Here is a 13829-nt window from a genome sequence, read left to right on the forward strand (position 1 = left end):
GACCCAAGAATAAAAACCAGGGGGCCTTACGTAGCGAAGGCAACTGCAGTGTTCCAATCCTAGCTTGTGGTTCTCCCACACACGACAACCTTTGGCCTTACAAATGTCTCTCCCTCGCTTCGCTTCGCTTCAGTTTCGCCAAACAGAGATAACGCTGTTGGGACCATAACCTGAAAAGCAACAAGATAAAAAAAAAATCAGATAAAAGGACGTCCAAGGGCACCCCTTGATTACCGATTGTCATTCGATCCTCTGAAACATTGGCGGCTGGTCTCCACCCACACGGGCAAAGGCTGTTGGCATTATATGTGTCCCAGGTGTAATTCTTTTTTTTTAATGTTTTAAAAATGTTTTAAGACTCGGACTGTAATTCTTCGATTGTAAGAATCTATTAGTCCATGCTTTCCGTTTTATCATGTTTTGACTGGCTAAGTGCCGCAAATAAATTATCTATCTGTTGGCATTATCATTTTATCTAGTTCTGAACCAAGCTATAGAATGTGGATCAAGAAATCTACACAATGGAGCTAGACAGAGACAGGGATAGTATTTTACAAGCCTGGGGAAAGCCCCAGGGGTTTGCTTAAAAATGTGAATGATAAAACCCACACCGAGAGGGTGTTAGATAAACCCCCAAAACATACAAGGAATGCCTGCTTCTTTAAGAAAAAAGTGCCACTGAGCTCTTGTTGTGAGATCTCAGCAGCCATTTTGGGGGTTGCTAGGCAACCTGCAGTCAACACTGCTACAGATTTAGAGCCTCAGTCACAGCAAGTACGGGGGAGAGACACTAGAAAGGGTAAAAGACAGGAGGGAGGGAAGGTAATCTTTGAGAGGAAAAGGTAAAGCTCAAGTTGCAAGAGGGGAACAGAAAAAGGTGGGTCAGGAAGGAAAAATTGGATTGCCAGCTCTGGGATGGGAAATACTTGGAGATTTTGGGGGTGGAGCCTGAAGAGGGAGGGGTTTGGGAGGGGAGGGACTTCCATGCCAGAGTCCACCTTCCAAAGCAGCCATTTTCTCCAGGTGAACTGATCTGATCTCTGTCGCCTGGAGATCAGTTGCAATAGTGGGAGATCTCCAGACACCACCTGGAGGTTGGCAACCCTAAGGCAGAGGCTGCCAAGAAACAGAAAAAAGTAGGAAGGTGGGTGGGAAGGAGAGAAGGAAAAGAGGGAGACAGAAAGCAAAAGACAGACAGAAGGGTCCTCATGGTTACCCCCACACACACTTGTAACAATTTGATTCTCATACCCAGGATTACTATGCAAGCCTTCCTCTGCCTCCAATATGAAAAATATAATTGTCCTATAACATATGATCTACTGACAGTTCAAAATATACTGGTGTTTGAAACCGTAGACTGTGCTTCATGATGTCATAATGTTCTCATGACACTTGGTTACACGTTGTAGATCTTTTTGGATTGTTTAAAACTGTTTTAATAAGGTTGTTAGCCACTCTGTGCCTGGCGTGGCCAGGAAAGGGCAGCCTATAAATCCAATAAATCAAATCAAATGCACCAGAAACAAGATGCATCTTCTACCACTACTCAAAGAATGAACTTCTAGAGAGTTAAGTCAAGGGAGCTAATCGCTGAAAAAGGTAATCTCTAGCAACCACACTAGCAAAATTTCAACAACTCTGGAGAAAAACAGGGAGAGTGATTTACAAAAGTCAGAGACCAGAAAATCTACATTGTCCTGGGTAAATACAGACACTTTGAGCACGTAGCTGCTTCCCCTCAACATATTTTGTGCAACAGCCCCTTCCTCTAAAGAGTAATAACATCAACCCTAGCCCTACTCACAGATTGGGTGATACTTTAGCATCATGGAAGATGTATGGATTCAAATCACAACACGGATTGTTATTTTATTAATTTATGTTATTTATAGTCCACCTTTCTCACTTAGACACAAGGCGGATTACACAGAGTGAGTACAGTCGACAGATGAGACATTCAACAAACAATGCAATAGGATTAGGGTTGTAGAACCAACCAGAAGTCTAAAAACAGAACTGAAGCAAAGCATAAGTGTTAACATGACACATTAAGTGATGCAAACTTCCAAGTAGGACCTTAATTTCAGCAAGCTATACAATATAGGGCCCTGACCTGGATGGCCCAGGTAAGCCTGATCTCGTCAGATCTCAGAAGCTAAGCAGGGTCAGCCCTGGTTAGTATTTGGATGGGAGACCACCAAGGAATACCACAGTCACTATGCAGAGGAAGGCAATGGCAAACCACCTGTTAGTCTCTTGCCTTGGAAACCCCAAAAGGGGTCACCATAAGTCGGCTGCGACTTGACGGCACTTTACACACACATACAACATAGGTGTCAAACATAATGCCTGAGGGACGGATCAGGCCCGATGAGGGCTCTGACCCGGCCCACGAGCAAGCCGAGGCAGCGCCCCCCCCCCACTACCGCTCTGGGCTGCCGAGTCTGCTGCAGGCTCACCAGTCGAGGCGTCCCGATCTGAGTTGGCGTGTTCACTGCGGGGTCGCCAGCTGAGGAAGTCAGCTTCCTCAGTCCAGAGGTGACAATGATCAAAGACTGTTAAATAAAAGAAAATACTGTAAGAATGTTATGGGCTTTGCCTGTGTCTTCTATAAAATTTGTATCTCTGGTACTGTCCTGGTGCAGGCGAGAGGCGAGGGCTGTAAGCTGTAAACGTAGTCTGGAGAACAGTCCAAGGTCATTCACAGTGAAGGCAGAGTCAGAGATAGCAATATAGGCAAGGGAAGTCCAAGGCGTTAGTCAAAGCCAGTCCGAGAAGTCAGGATACCAGGAATCCAAAGGATAGCAGGGAAACAAGGCAGGTACACAAAGAGGTTGGTGACAAGTTGCTTGCACAACAGCCAAGCCTAACTGATGGCTTAAATTCCTTCCCCTGCTGCTGTAGCACAGCCAGGTGATGCTGATGAGGCTGAGTTCACAGGTAGTGCTTCAGCCCTGCTCTTCCTCATCACTGCTACTGGGGAGGTTCCTCTGTAAAGCCTTCAGTCTAGCACTCTGCCGTCTCTGCTGCATTGCCAGACGAACCTGTTTTCTTCTCTGCTCCAGTGGCCTTGGCGAGGCCTCTGTAGATACTGCATGTTGCAAAGTGTCAGGTCCAACTGGAGTCCTTGAGCTGGCAGGCTGCAGGCATGGTGAGTCATCTCCTGACTTTGGCTGATCCTCTACTCTGGCAGGCTGTAGGCCCTGTGGTTGTTCCTGTGGGACTTCTGCCTGAGGATGTCCCTCTGTTCTGGCTTCTATTTCCTCTTCGTCAGAGGTCTCTGCAGGCTGACTCATGACAGGTACCTGGCATTAAACTTTATGTTACACATGGCTCGGCCTGACCAAGTGACATTTATGTCATATCCGGCTCTGCTAACAAATGAGTTCGACACCAATGCTATATACATAGTAGTATAGACCACAGTCCCTAATAATTTTTCTATGTGAATCAATTAGTACAGTGCAAGTCTATTGCTATTATTATGGATTAGTTATTGGCTGAGCAAGGGTAGGCCTTTGGTTTAAGTGTTCTCTTTGCAACGTGACATTTCTCTTGAACACTGGGACCTATGAGCATTGTGGGAGAGCAGGTAATGCCCCCCAGCAATGAAGAAGTTGGTTTTCATGTGCTGCTTTTCTCTACCTTTTAAGGAGAGTCAAACCGGCTTACAATCTCCTTCCCTTCCTCTCCCCACAACAAACGGCTGGTGAGGCTGAGAGAGCTCTGAGAGAACTGTGACTAGCCCAAGGTCACCCAGCTGGCTTCATGTGTACGAGTGGGTAATCAAACTCAGTTCTCCAGATTAGAATCCACCGCTCTTAACCACTACACCACGCTGGCTTTCCCTCTTAAGCGCTCCACTCTTAAACACTTTGTTGCCTGATGGCCTCAGAAGCAGGGGAGAAAGAGTTAACCTATGTCCTCCCCTTCTGCCTCCAATCTTACTCTTTCCAGCATCAAGATATCCTCATGGGCTGGCTTCCAACCACTTTTTAATCTCAGCCCCAGGAACCACACCTGTCTCGATCCCAATCCCTGCTCTCTTGTGATTGGACCTCATCCTATTGGCTGCAGCCAATCATCTTTCCCCTCTCTAGGAGCTTCCCTCTTAAAGGCTCACTCTGGCCCCCTAGACAGTCAGGCCTGAGCTCCCAGAGAGCATCCTGCCCCAAACAGCCTGTTCCCCTCTTTGCCCACCACCCTGCTGAGCCACAAGGGAAGGCTTAAATAAGCCCCACAGCCCAGCAACAGGCTGGTGACTCTGAAGGTTGGGTGCCACCTAGGGTTGCCAACCTCCAGGTGCTAGCTGGAGATCTCCCGCTATTATAATTGATCTCCAGCCGACATAAATCAGCTCCCCTGGAGAAAATGGCCACTTTGGCCATTGGACTCTATGGCACTGAAGTCCCTCCCCTCCCCAAACCCCACCCCCCTCAGGCTCCACCCCCAAAACCTCCCGCCGGTGGCGAACAGGGACCTGGCAACCTAGTTGGGTGTTACCACAGCTACCACCTAACTCCCTTTTACATCCTCAGGGTAACAGTCAGGCAAGTCCTGCCACATGCCAGTGTCTGTGCTAGGGTTGCCAGCTCCAGGTTGGGAAATACCTGGAGATTTTGGGGGTGGAGTCTGAGGAGGGTGGGGTTTGAAGAGGGAAGGGACTTCAATGCCATAGAGTCCAATTGCCAGAGCGGCGATTTTCTCCAGTCGAACTGATCTCTTTCACCTGGAGATCAATTGTAACAGCAGGAGATCTCCAGCCAACACCTGGAGGTTGTCAACCCTAGTCCACACCTCCCCCATTCGGGTGCAGCCACCAGTGGGAGGGGGGAGCCGGCGTCTTCACTGAATATCTACTTACTAGAATTAAACCCAATACAAATTTAAATACATGTTATAGCACCTTAGTATACTGTGTCTGAAAGCTAACAGAGTAGGAAATTGGGGGGGGGGGGATCTACCCTGGGAGTCACACACACAAACACATGAAGCTGTCTTATACTGAATTGGTCCAGCAAGACTGTTAGCAGCTCAGGTTGTGGCCTTTCACATCACCTACCACTTTATGCTTTTTTTTAGCTGGAGATGCCAGGGGTGGATCCTGGGGCCCTCTGAGTGTCAAGCCAGATGCTCTACCACTGAGCCACAGTCCCTCTCCTGCCTGCCCCTAATAGCTTTGGTATGTTCCACTGATTGGAAGCAAAAGGCAGGACACAGTTACTGTAAACTATCATGGAGACCCTGAGCTGGATGGCCCAGGCTAGCCCGATCTTGTCAGATCTCAGAAGCTAAGCAGTGTTGGCCCTGGTCAGTACTTTGACAGCAGACCACCAAGGAAGTCCAGGGTTGTTACGCAGAGGCAGGCAATGGCAAGCCACCTCTGAACGTCTCTTGCCTTGAAAACCTTTCGGGATCGCCATAAGTTGGCTGCAACTTGATGCCAACAAACAAAACTTTGTGAAGAGGTTAGGCAAAAAGGTTTATAACTTGCACATAACTTTATTGTGATCACAAACGTACATCAGGAGGAAGACTTGAATTGAATTGGCCACTAGCAGGAGCCACATTGAACTGGAAGACCAAGTGAAACTGTTCTTGCGAAGGTGAATTCTAGTATGTCCTAGTATGGCAAGCTGGGACAGCCAATACACTATGTCCCTCCCATCTCTTGAAGGTACAAGGGATAAGCTCTAGTGCAAGACAGCAGACAGAGATCATACATTGGTTGGCACTTTGTAGTCTGTGGTTGCTTATGCATGGGTACTTTCATTCATGTTCACCCCTGGTCTGTCTTGGTTGTTCCTTGGATTTATGCATGAGTATTCCATCCATTAGAGATGACCTCGTGGCCAGCCCTCACAAATCCTGGGACTTCTATTCCTCTAATAACCCTCTAATAATCTCCGCTGAGATGAGCCTGGGTGAAATCACCATGCATAAGGCCAAGTGCGGGACACAGAAGCTTGGGGGAGTGACAGTGCTCTCTCACAGAAAGCACTACAGTCAATTACAAAGCAGTGTGTCAAGGGGTGGGGATTTCTGCTTCCACAGAGTTCTTTCTAGCAGAAGAAAGACTTTTAAAAATGAGGCTTCAGTTACTCTCTCCCCGCCCCCCCGTTCCTATTAGAGAGCTCTGTTTTGTTTTCATTTTTAAAATGCTTTTAACGCAGCACTTGGGTTTCCGCTGGGGGGGGGGCAGACTTTTCTCTCACAGAAAGCACTCTAGCCAATTACAAAGCAGCGTTTCAAGGGGCGGGGACTCAAGTGCTTCTTGATTTGAGCTTGGAGACAGCTGGTAGGTAGATTCGCAACAGGAAAGTGTGGGTCAAATATTTAACACTTTATTATAGCCTTGCCAGAAAAAGAAAGTGTGGGTCCAGAGAGCAACAAACCTCAGGTAAAACTCCCATGCATAAACAACCTGTGTCAACATATCCTTGGCTCAGTTCCTGGGCAGCTGCTGGCTCAACACTTGCTGCTGCTGGAGCACAAATGGTGCTTGCAGAGGAAGGTGGCTACCCAGATATATGGCTCCTCATCTGGTCCACATGTATCTGTAGCACATGGCCATCTGGGGTCAGGCACGATAATGGCCTTATAGCTTGAGTCAGTTACAGGGATCTTTGCTGAGCCAGATCCCCAACCCTCACATAAACAGGGTTCTAGGGGGCAAATATATGCAGGGACCTTTGGACTCCACCTCTGTCTGTGCGGCCATCAGCATTCTTTGCTTATTTCTCAGTAAAGTCAGGGACCAGGTGCATACGATCTAGCAGAGGCGTCAACCGCCTATTACCAGCTCACCAGAATTCCTGCCTGTAGTAGTACTCAATGGGATGTTTTGTGTCAGGAGGAAACATGCAAGATGATGATCCTAATCATCCTTAATCCATTTGAATGTATCCTTTGTTGTTCTGACCATCCATTCAGCCTGACTATTTGTTGCTGGATGGAAGGAGGTGATATGATGTGATGGATCAGATCTTTGTGATGGATCAGATGGATCTGAAAAAATGCGTCAGATTCCGCTGATGTGAACTGGGCCCCATTATCTGGCAGAAAGTGTCTGGTAGTCCACGTATTGCGAAAAATTGATGCAAGGGACAGATCTTTGTTGAACTTCTGTAGGGGCTCATTTATGGTGTGTTAGTAGTTACCAGGGTCGGAAGGCGGCACGGTATAGCCTGATCTCGTCAGATCTCAGAAGTTAAGCAGGATTGATACTTGGATGGGAGACCACCAAGGAAGACTCTGCAGAGGAAGGCACTGGCAAACCAGCTCTGCATCTCACTTGCCTTGAGAGCCCTTTGCTGGGGTCACCTTCAGTCAGTTGCGCCTTGATGGCACTTACATATGTACATAGTAGTTGCCACAGATAGGGATGTTCCCACTGGCCTTCATTAGGGTGAGAATTGGTGTCTCCCATGTGGGATGCTTTGAGAGTCAGCATGGTATAGTGGTTTAGAGCAGCAGACTCTAAACTGGGGAACTGGGTTCGATTCCCCACTTTCCCACATGAAGCAAGCTGGGTGACCTTGGGCCAGTCACAGTTCTCTCAGAACTCCCTCAGCCCACGCAGAGGCAGGCAATGGCAAACCACCTCTGAAAGTCTCTTGCCTTGAAAAACCTTACAGGGTTGCCATAAATCAGCTGTGACTTGATGGAGCACACACACACACACACACAAATGTGGGAGGGCTTTAATATGCCTAAACTCTGAGATGATCAAATTCAGCATCAAAATACAAACTACAACAGGGTTTCATCTGTATGGGGGCCATGGCAAGATCCAAAACAAATGAAACAGAAGGACGCTTTTATTCTTCGGGTCTCTCAGCAAACAATCTTAAAGTTGGTTTGTGTTGCCAAACAACTTGGTAAATGCCCTTGATACACAGTGGCTCAAACCAGACCAGACCAAAACAACTACGGCTTCTAACTGTCATGCTAAGGTACTACAGAATGCTTATTATTTCATTTCAGCTTCCCAGATACCTTGTACTTGTACCTGATGGCCATGGTAATCAGCACGTTTGATGCTGAAAGGGTAATCTTTGGGCCCTTGTATTGGAAAATCTGCTGGTGAGAATCTGATGGGACAACAGAAAACCTTAATCCAGTGAAGAATTCCATGACAGAGATCAGTTTGCCTGGAGAGAATGGCCACTTTAGAAGATGGAATCTATGGCATTATACCCCACTGAAGTCCATCCCCTCCCCAAACCCCACCCTCCTCAGTCACCACCCCCAAAATCTCCATTAAGAAAGCACAGATCTTTGCTGAATTTCTGAAGGGGCACAGCTTTCTTCATTGTGTCTTAACCAAAAGGAACAATCTATTCAAACACCTGTTTTGTTTTCCAATCATGTGTCCAGATCCTCAAGTGCTCCTGAACTGGCATATTGCAGGTAAACAACGTTTCCTATATTTTATATTTTATGCTGGCCTTTGGCTGTAAAAAAAATGATGAAGACAGTGTTTCCTATTTGCATCTGTGAAATGCTGGAGGTTATCTGATGTGCTGATCACGGCACACAATTATTTTTCCTCCCTTGCTACCGTCATCTTAAAGGAATGCTATCTATTTAAAAGTTAACAGAAGTGGAACAGTGATGGAAGCAGCAGAGCTTGGTTCCTAGCTTTTTAAAACTAAAAGAGGAAGAAGCAATGCCACCATATAGCAACCTTAGTGGCAAGCAAAGGGGACATGCCTAAATTATGTTCTGCAGACACGCTTTAACTATTTCCTTTACCCTCATGATCAGTATGGTTGGGAAATGGTACGGGAAAGTGCAGAGGATTGACCTACTTTGAGGCAAAAGAAGGGGATGAATTTCAAGAATCAAGAAGGTGATGCATCGCAAGAGTAAGGTTCCCAGGTCCCCCCTGGCACTGGTGGGGTAGGGGGGGTAGGGTTGCCAGCTCTGGGGTTGGGGAACTCCTGGAGATTTGGGGGTGGAGCCTGAAGACGACAGAGACGTCAGTGGGGTCAATGCCCTAGAGTCCACCCTCCAAAGCATCCTTTTTCTGCAGGGGAACTCATCTCCGTAGTCTGCAGAGGAGATGTGATTCTGGGGATCCCCAGGTTCCACCTGGAGGCTGGCATCCCTACTCAAGAGCCTGGTATTATTATTGTTGGTGTTGTTCTTTATTTTTGTAAAAGGTAAAGGTAGTCCCCTGTGCAAGCACTGGGTCATTACTGACGCATGGGGTGACATCACATCACGACGTTTACTAGACAGACTTTGTTTACGGGCTGGTTTGCCACTGCCTTCCCCAGTTGTCTACACTTTACCTGTTAATAAATAGTTTAAAAGAGCAAGTACAACTACACACAGCCCTGATTTGGATTTAGACTTGCAAGTAAGGTTGCCAGGTCCCTCTTTGCCACCGGCGGGAGATTTTGGGGGCAGAGCCTGAGGAGGGTGGGGTTTGGGGAGGGGAGAGACTTCAATGCCATAGAGTCCAATTGCCAAAGCGACCATTTTCTCCAGAGAGGTTCTTATTCTTCTTATATGTGTGGTTTGAAGTCATCTGTGTGGACTATTAATATTACCACGGAAATTTTGGATTCCTTTCATGGACAGAATGTACTGTATGACATACCCTGTGATGTAACAGACATTGTTTTGGATTCACAAATTTTGCACTTCATTACTTGTTTATTTCATTGTTAATATAGATTTGTGACGCTTGCGTCTATTATTGTTTTTGAAATTCTTATTGTAAAGCCAGTGCTGCTGGTTATTCTCTTGCACAGTACCTGGAGGTTGGCAACCCTACTTGCAGGGAAAGGGGACTTAGCCACCCCCACATGGCTTTGGTAAATGACACCACCCCTGTGTTCAGCTACGGTCTTTTAAATGCGGGGAGAGACAATCACAGTGAAAAACTCCCCTTCTTGCATTTTCCCAAAATGAATCTGGGCCCCATATGGCTAATATTGCTTGTTAAAAATGGCAGACAGCATGCGACCGTGGCTGTATTTGATCAGCTTTGACTCATGGTTGCCCTTTTCTGGACTTCTTCCAGCACAGCGATGCCCTTTCTCAGATAAGGATGGCCCAAACCACACACAACATTCTATGCGCTTTGTGCATGTACGTTTAAAAGGTCAGGCGTGATGCGCCAGTGGAAGCCAGCTGAGCTCTCAGATGTTTCACACAAAGTTCCAAAGGGCCCCATTTTTTCTCTGGAGCTCAGACTCCTGTACTGAACGCCAGCCAAACCCAGCTTTGGCCTCCAACCTATTTCTGCGTTTCAACCTCTCCTTTGATGGGACTTGGAGAAACAGGAAGCCGAGCAGCAAACAGGAAACCAGGGAGGAAAAGCACTAACTTTGCCGACAGTGTTTGTAAATCCTCATATGACACTGCAGTTTCCAGATTCGCCGCAAGCCAAGATTATTCAGCTAAAAGCTGATCTGCGCTGCTGATGGCGAGGGTGAGACAACCGCTGAAGGCCAACTCGCATAATTGAATTGGCTCAGGGAATGTGCTGCTGGGAGGGGGACCTTTGGGGCAGCATTTCGCTATGGTGTGATGCGTCTCATACACCACTGCAGAGCTTGCTAGAAAACAGATACTGTATTTGCTCTTGATTTTAATATGAAATGCCCTGACGGTTAATAATTGTAGCCAACTCCCATAAGAAAGAATAAGCTTGGAAGCTCTACAGAGCCGGCTTCAGAATAGGATTGCCAGCCTCCAGGTACTAGCTGGAGATCTTCTATTACAACTGATCTCCAGCCGGTTTTGACCAGTTCAGCTGGAGAAAATGGCGGCTTTGCCAATTAGACTCTATGGCATTTAAGTCTCTCCCCAAACCCTGCCCTCCTTAGGCTCCACCCCAAAAACCTCCCTCGGGTGGCGAAGAGGGACCTGGGAAACCTACTTCAGAGATTGGCATCATCTGGCAGCTGCCAGGGTCCACCATCAAAAATGTTGGGACATTGATATACAAGCATGATTGTATTTTTGTTAACCGTTTCTGTATGAATTTTGAACACAGTTTACTTAAATTTGGTTTTGTTTGATCATTCAATATAGCATATGGAATATTGTCATTACCGTGTTTTGTGACATTTGTGAATGTATTTAGAAGAGTAGTTGAAATTGGAGCCTACATGCTGGCTTTTGTTGATAACAGGTAATTCAGCATGGGAAATCTTGTTTTTGCTAAATATTCTTAACCTCCAGGTGGTGGCTGGCGATCTCCTGCTATTACAACATCTCCAGCCGACAGAGATCAGTTCACCTGGAGCAAATGGCCGCTTTTGGCAACTGGACTCTATGGCATTGAAGTCTCTCCCTTCTCCAAACTCCGCCCTCCTCAGGCTCCGCCCCCAAAATCTCCAGGTATTTCCCAACCTGAAGCTGGCAACCCTAAATGTATCCCAATGCTGCAGTGTGTGGGTTAAGTTCCAGTGAAGCTGCCATCTGCCTTGTCTCAAGATCTCTCAGTAAGGGACTGCTTCAGGATGCCACTGGAGGTTATTTTTCTCAGAGTACCCAAAACCTGGAAGAGATCAGAGTCTCTAGAATCATTGTCAGCTATAGAGCCACACAAGGTAAGTCCACTCACCATAACACACCCATGTGTGCTTCTGCAATAGCAGACGGGTCATGGCATCATGCATGTGGCGGTGGCATGAAATACATACTTCCAAAAAAATAGTCATAGCCATCCTGAAGGAATTACTCTCTGCAATTAAAAAGAAGTATTGCATTGCAAAGAGAGGATGCAAGAAACAGCTCCAAAGGATCATCTTGGCTTGGTTATGCAAATTGGCCTTGGTTGGCTCTTTTATCAATATCGTTGGTATCAGTTTGTAAACAGAAGAACCTTGGCTTGAGGAACCAGTGCAACTGCCCTAAATAGATTTTCCCTGACAAGTTATTGTAAAACGCAATAATGGTTTATCATCATGCAACTTCTCTAGCATGCCCGTGTATGAATATTGACATCATTTCCAATACATAATCAGACCACTGGTCTATCAAAGTCAATACTTTCTACTCTGATTAGCAGCAACTCTTCAAGATCTCAGGGTCTTTCACACCATCCATGACCTGTTCCTTTCAGCAGATGCTATGAACCATAGAATCATAGAGCTGGAAGGGACCAGCAGGGTCATTAGTCCAGCCCCCTGCACAATGCAGGAAATTCACGACTACCTCCCCCTACACCACCAGTGACCCCTACTCCCTGCCCAGAAGATGGCCAAGATGCCCTCCCTCTTATGATCTGCCTAAGGTCATAGAATCAGCATTGCTGACAGATGGCCTAGCCTCTGCTTTAAAACCTCCAGGGAAGGAGAGATTACCACCTACCAAGGATGCCTGTTTCACTGAAGAACCGCTGTAACTGTTAGAAAATTCTTCCTAATGACTAGACGGAAACTCTTTTGATTTAATTTCAACTTGTTGGTTCTGGTCCGACCTTCTGGGGCAACAGAAAACAACTCAGCACCATTCTCTATATGAGAGCTCTTCAAGTACTTGAAGATGATTATCATATAACCTCTCAGTCTTCTCCTCTTCAGGCTAAACATACCCAGCTCCTTCAACCTTTCCTCATAGGACTTGGTCTCCAGACCCCTCACCATCTTTGTTGCAGCTTGTCTACATCCTTCTTAATTTGCAGTGCCCAAAACTGAACACTTTACTCTGTTCTAACCAGAGCAGAGTAAAGCGATACCATCACTTTGTGTGATCTGGACACTATACTTCTGTTGATACAGCCCAAGATCGCACTTGCCTTTTTAGCTACCGTCCGCATCACACTGCTGATTCATGTGCAGTGTTTGGTCTACTAAGACCCCAAGATCCTTTTCACACACACTACTGTTAAGACATGTCTCCCCCATCCTATTATTATGCATTTGATTTTTCCTACCTAAATGCAAAACTTTACATTTATCTCTGTTGAAATGAATTTTATCAGTTTTAGCCCAGTTCTCCAGCCTGTCAAGGTCATCCTGTATCCATCTTCTGCCATATTTGCTACCCCTCTCAATTTAGTATCACCTGCAAATTTAATAAGCATCCCCTGTATTCCTTCATCCAAATCATTTATAAAGATGTTGAATGGCCCAGGACAGATCCCTGAGGCACTCCACTAGTCATTCCTCTCCAAGTGGATGAGGAACCATTAACAAGAACTCTTTGGGTGTGATTTGTCAACCAGTTACAGATCCACCTAGACTGAACCTAGGACCTTCTGGATGCGAAATATATGCTCTACCACATAGCCAAGGTCCCACAACCCATGCCAACTATCGTCTCTTCCATCTAGCTCCAGCTCGCCAAAGTCTTTTCCCAAACTGAGATTTCAAAGTCTCTTTTAACTGAGACATTGAAAACTAACCTCAAGACCATCCCACTTGTACAACAAGCATGCAATCTACCACTGAGCTACGGCCGTGCCCACACAATGCACCTGCATCTACAGCCTAACTTGGAAGTATTATGCAACAGCTGGGCAAACAGGAGTGTATACCTGGGCACAGAGCTGAACAGCTGCCCAGCTCTGCAACAACCCTGACATTGCACCTTAATCTACTACCTGAGACCACAGCTTCACCTAGGGTCACCAGTTGCCAGGTGGTGGCTGAAGATCTCCTGGGATTGCGAGTGATCTCCAGGCAAAAGTGATCACTTCACCTGGAGAAAATGCTGCTTTGGAAGGCAGACTCTATGGCATTATACCTCATAAATTCCTCCCCTCACCCAACCCCGCCCTCCTCAGGCCCCACCCCCCAAATCTCCATGTATTTCCCAACCCGGAGCTGGCAACCCTTGCTTCACCCCAACGCACAGCT

This window comes from Euleptes europaea, chromosome 14 (genome assembly GCF_029931775.1).
Source record: "Euleptes europaea isolate rEulEur1 chromosome 14, rEulEur1.hap1, whole genome shotgun sequence".
Classification (NCBI taxonomy): Eukaryota; Metazoa; Chordata; class Lepidosauria; order Squamata; family Sphaerodactylidae; genus Euleptes; species Euleptes europaea.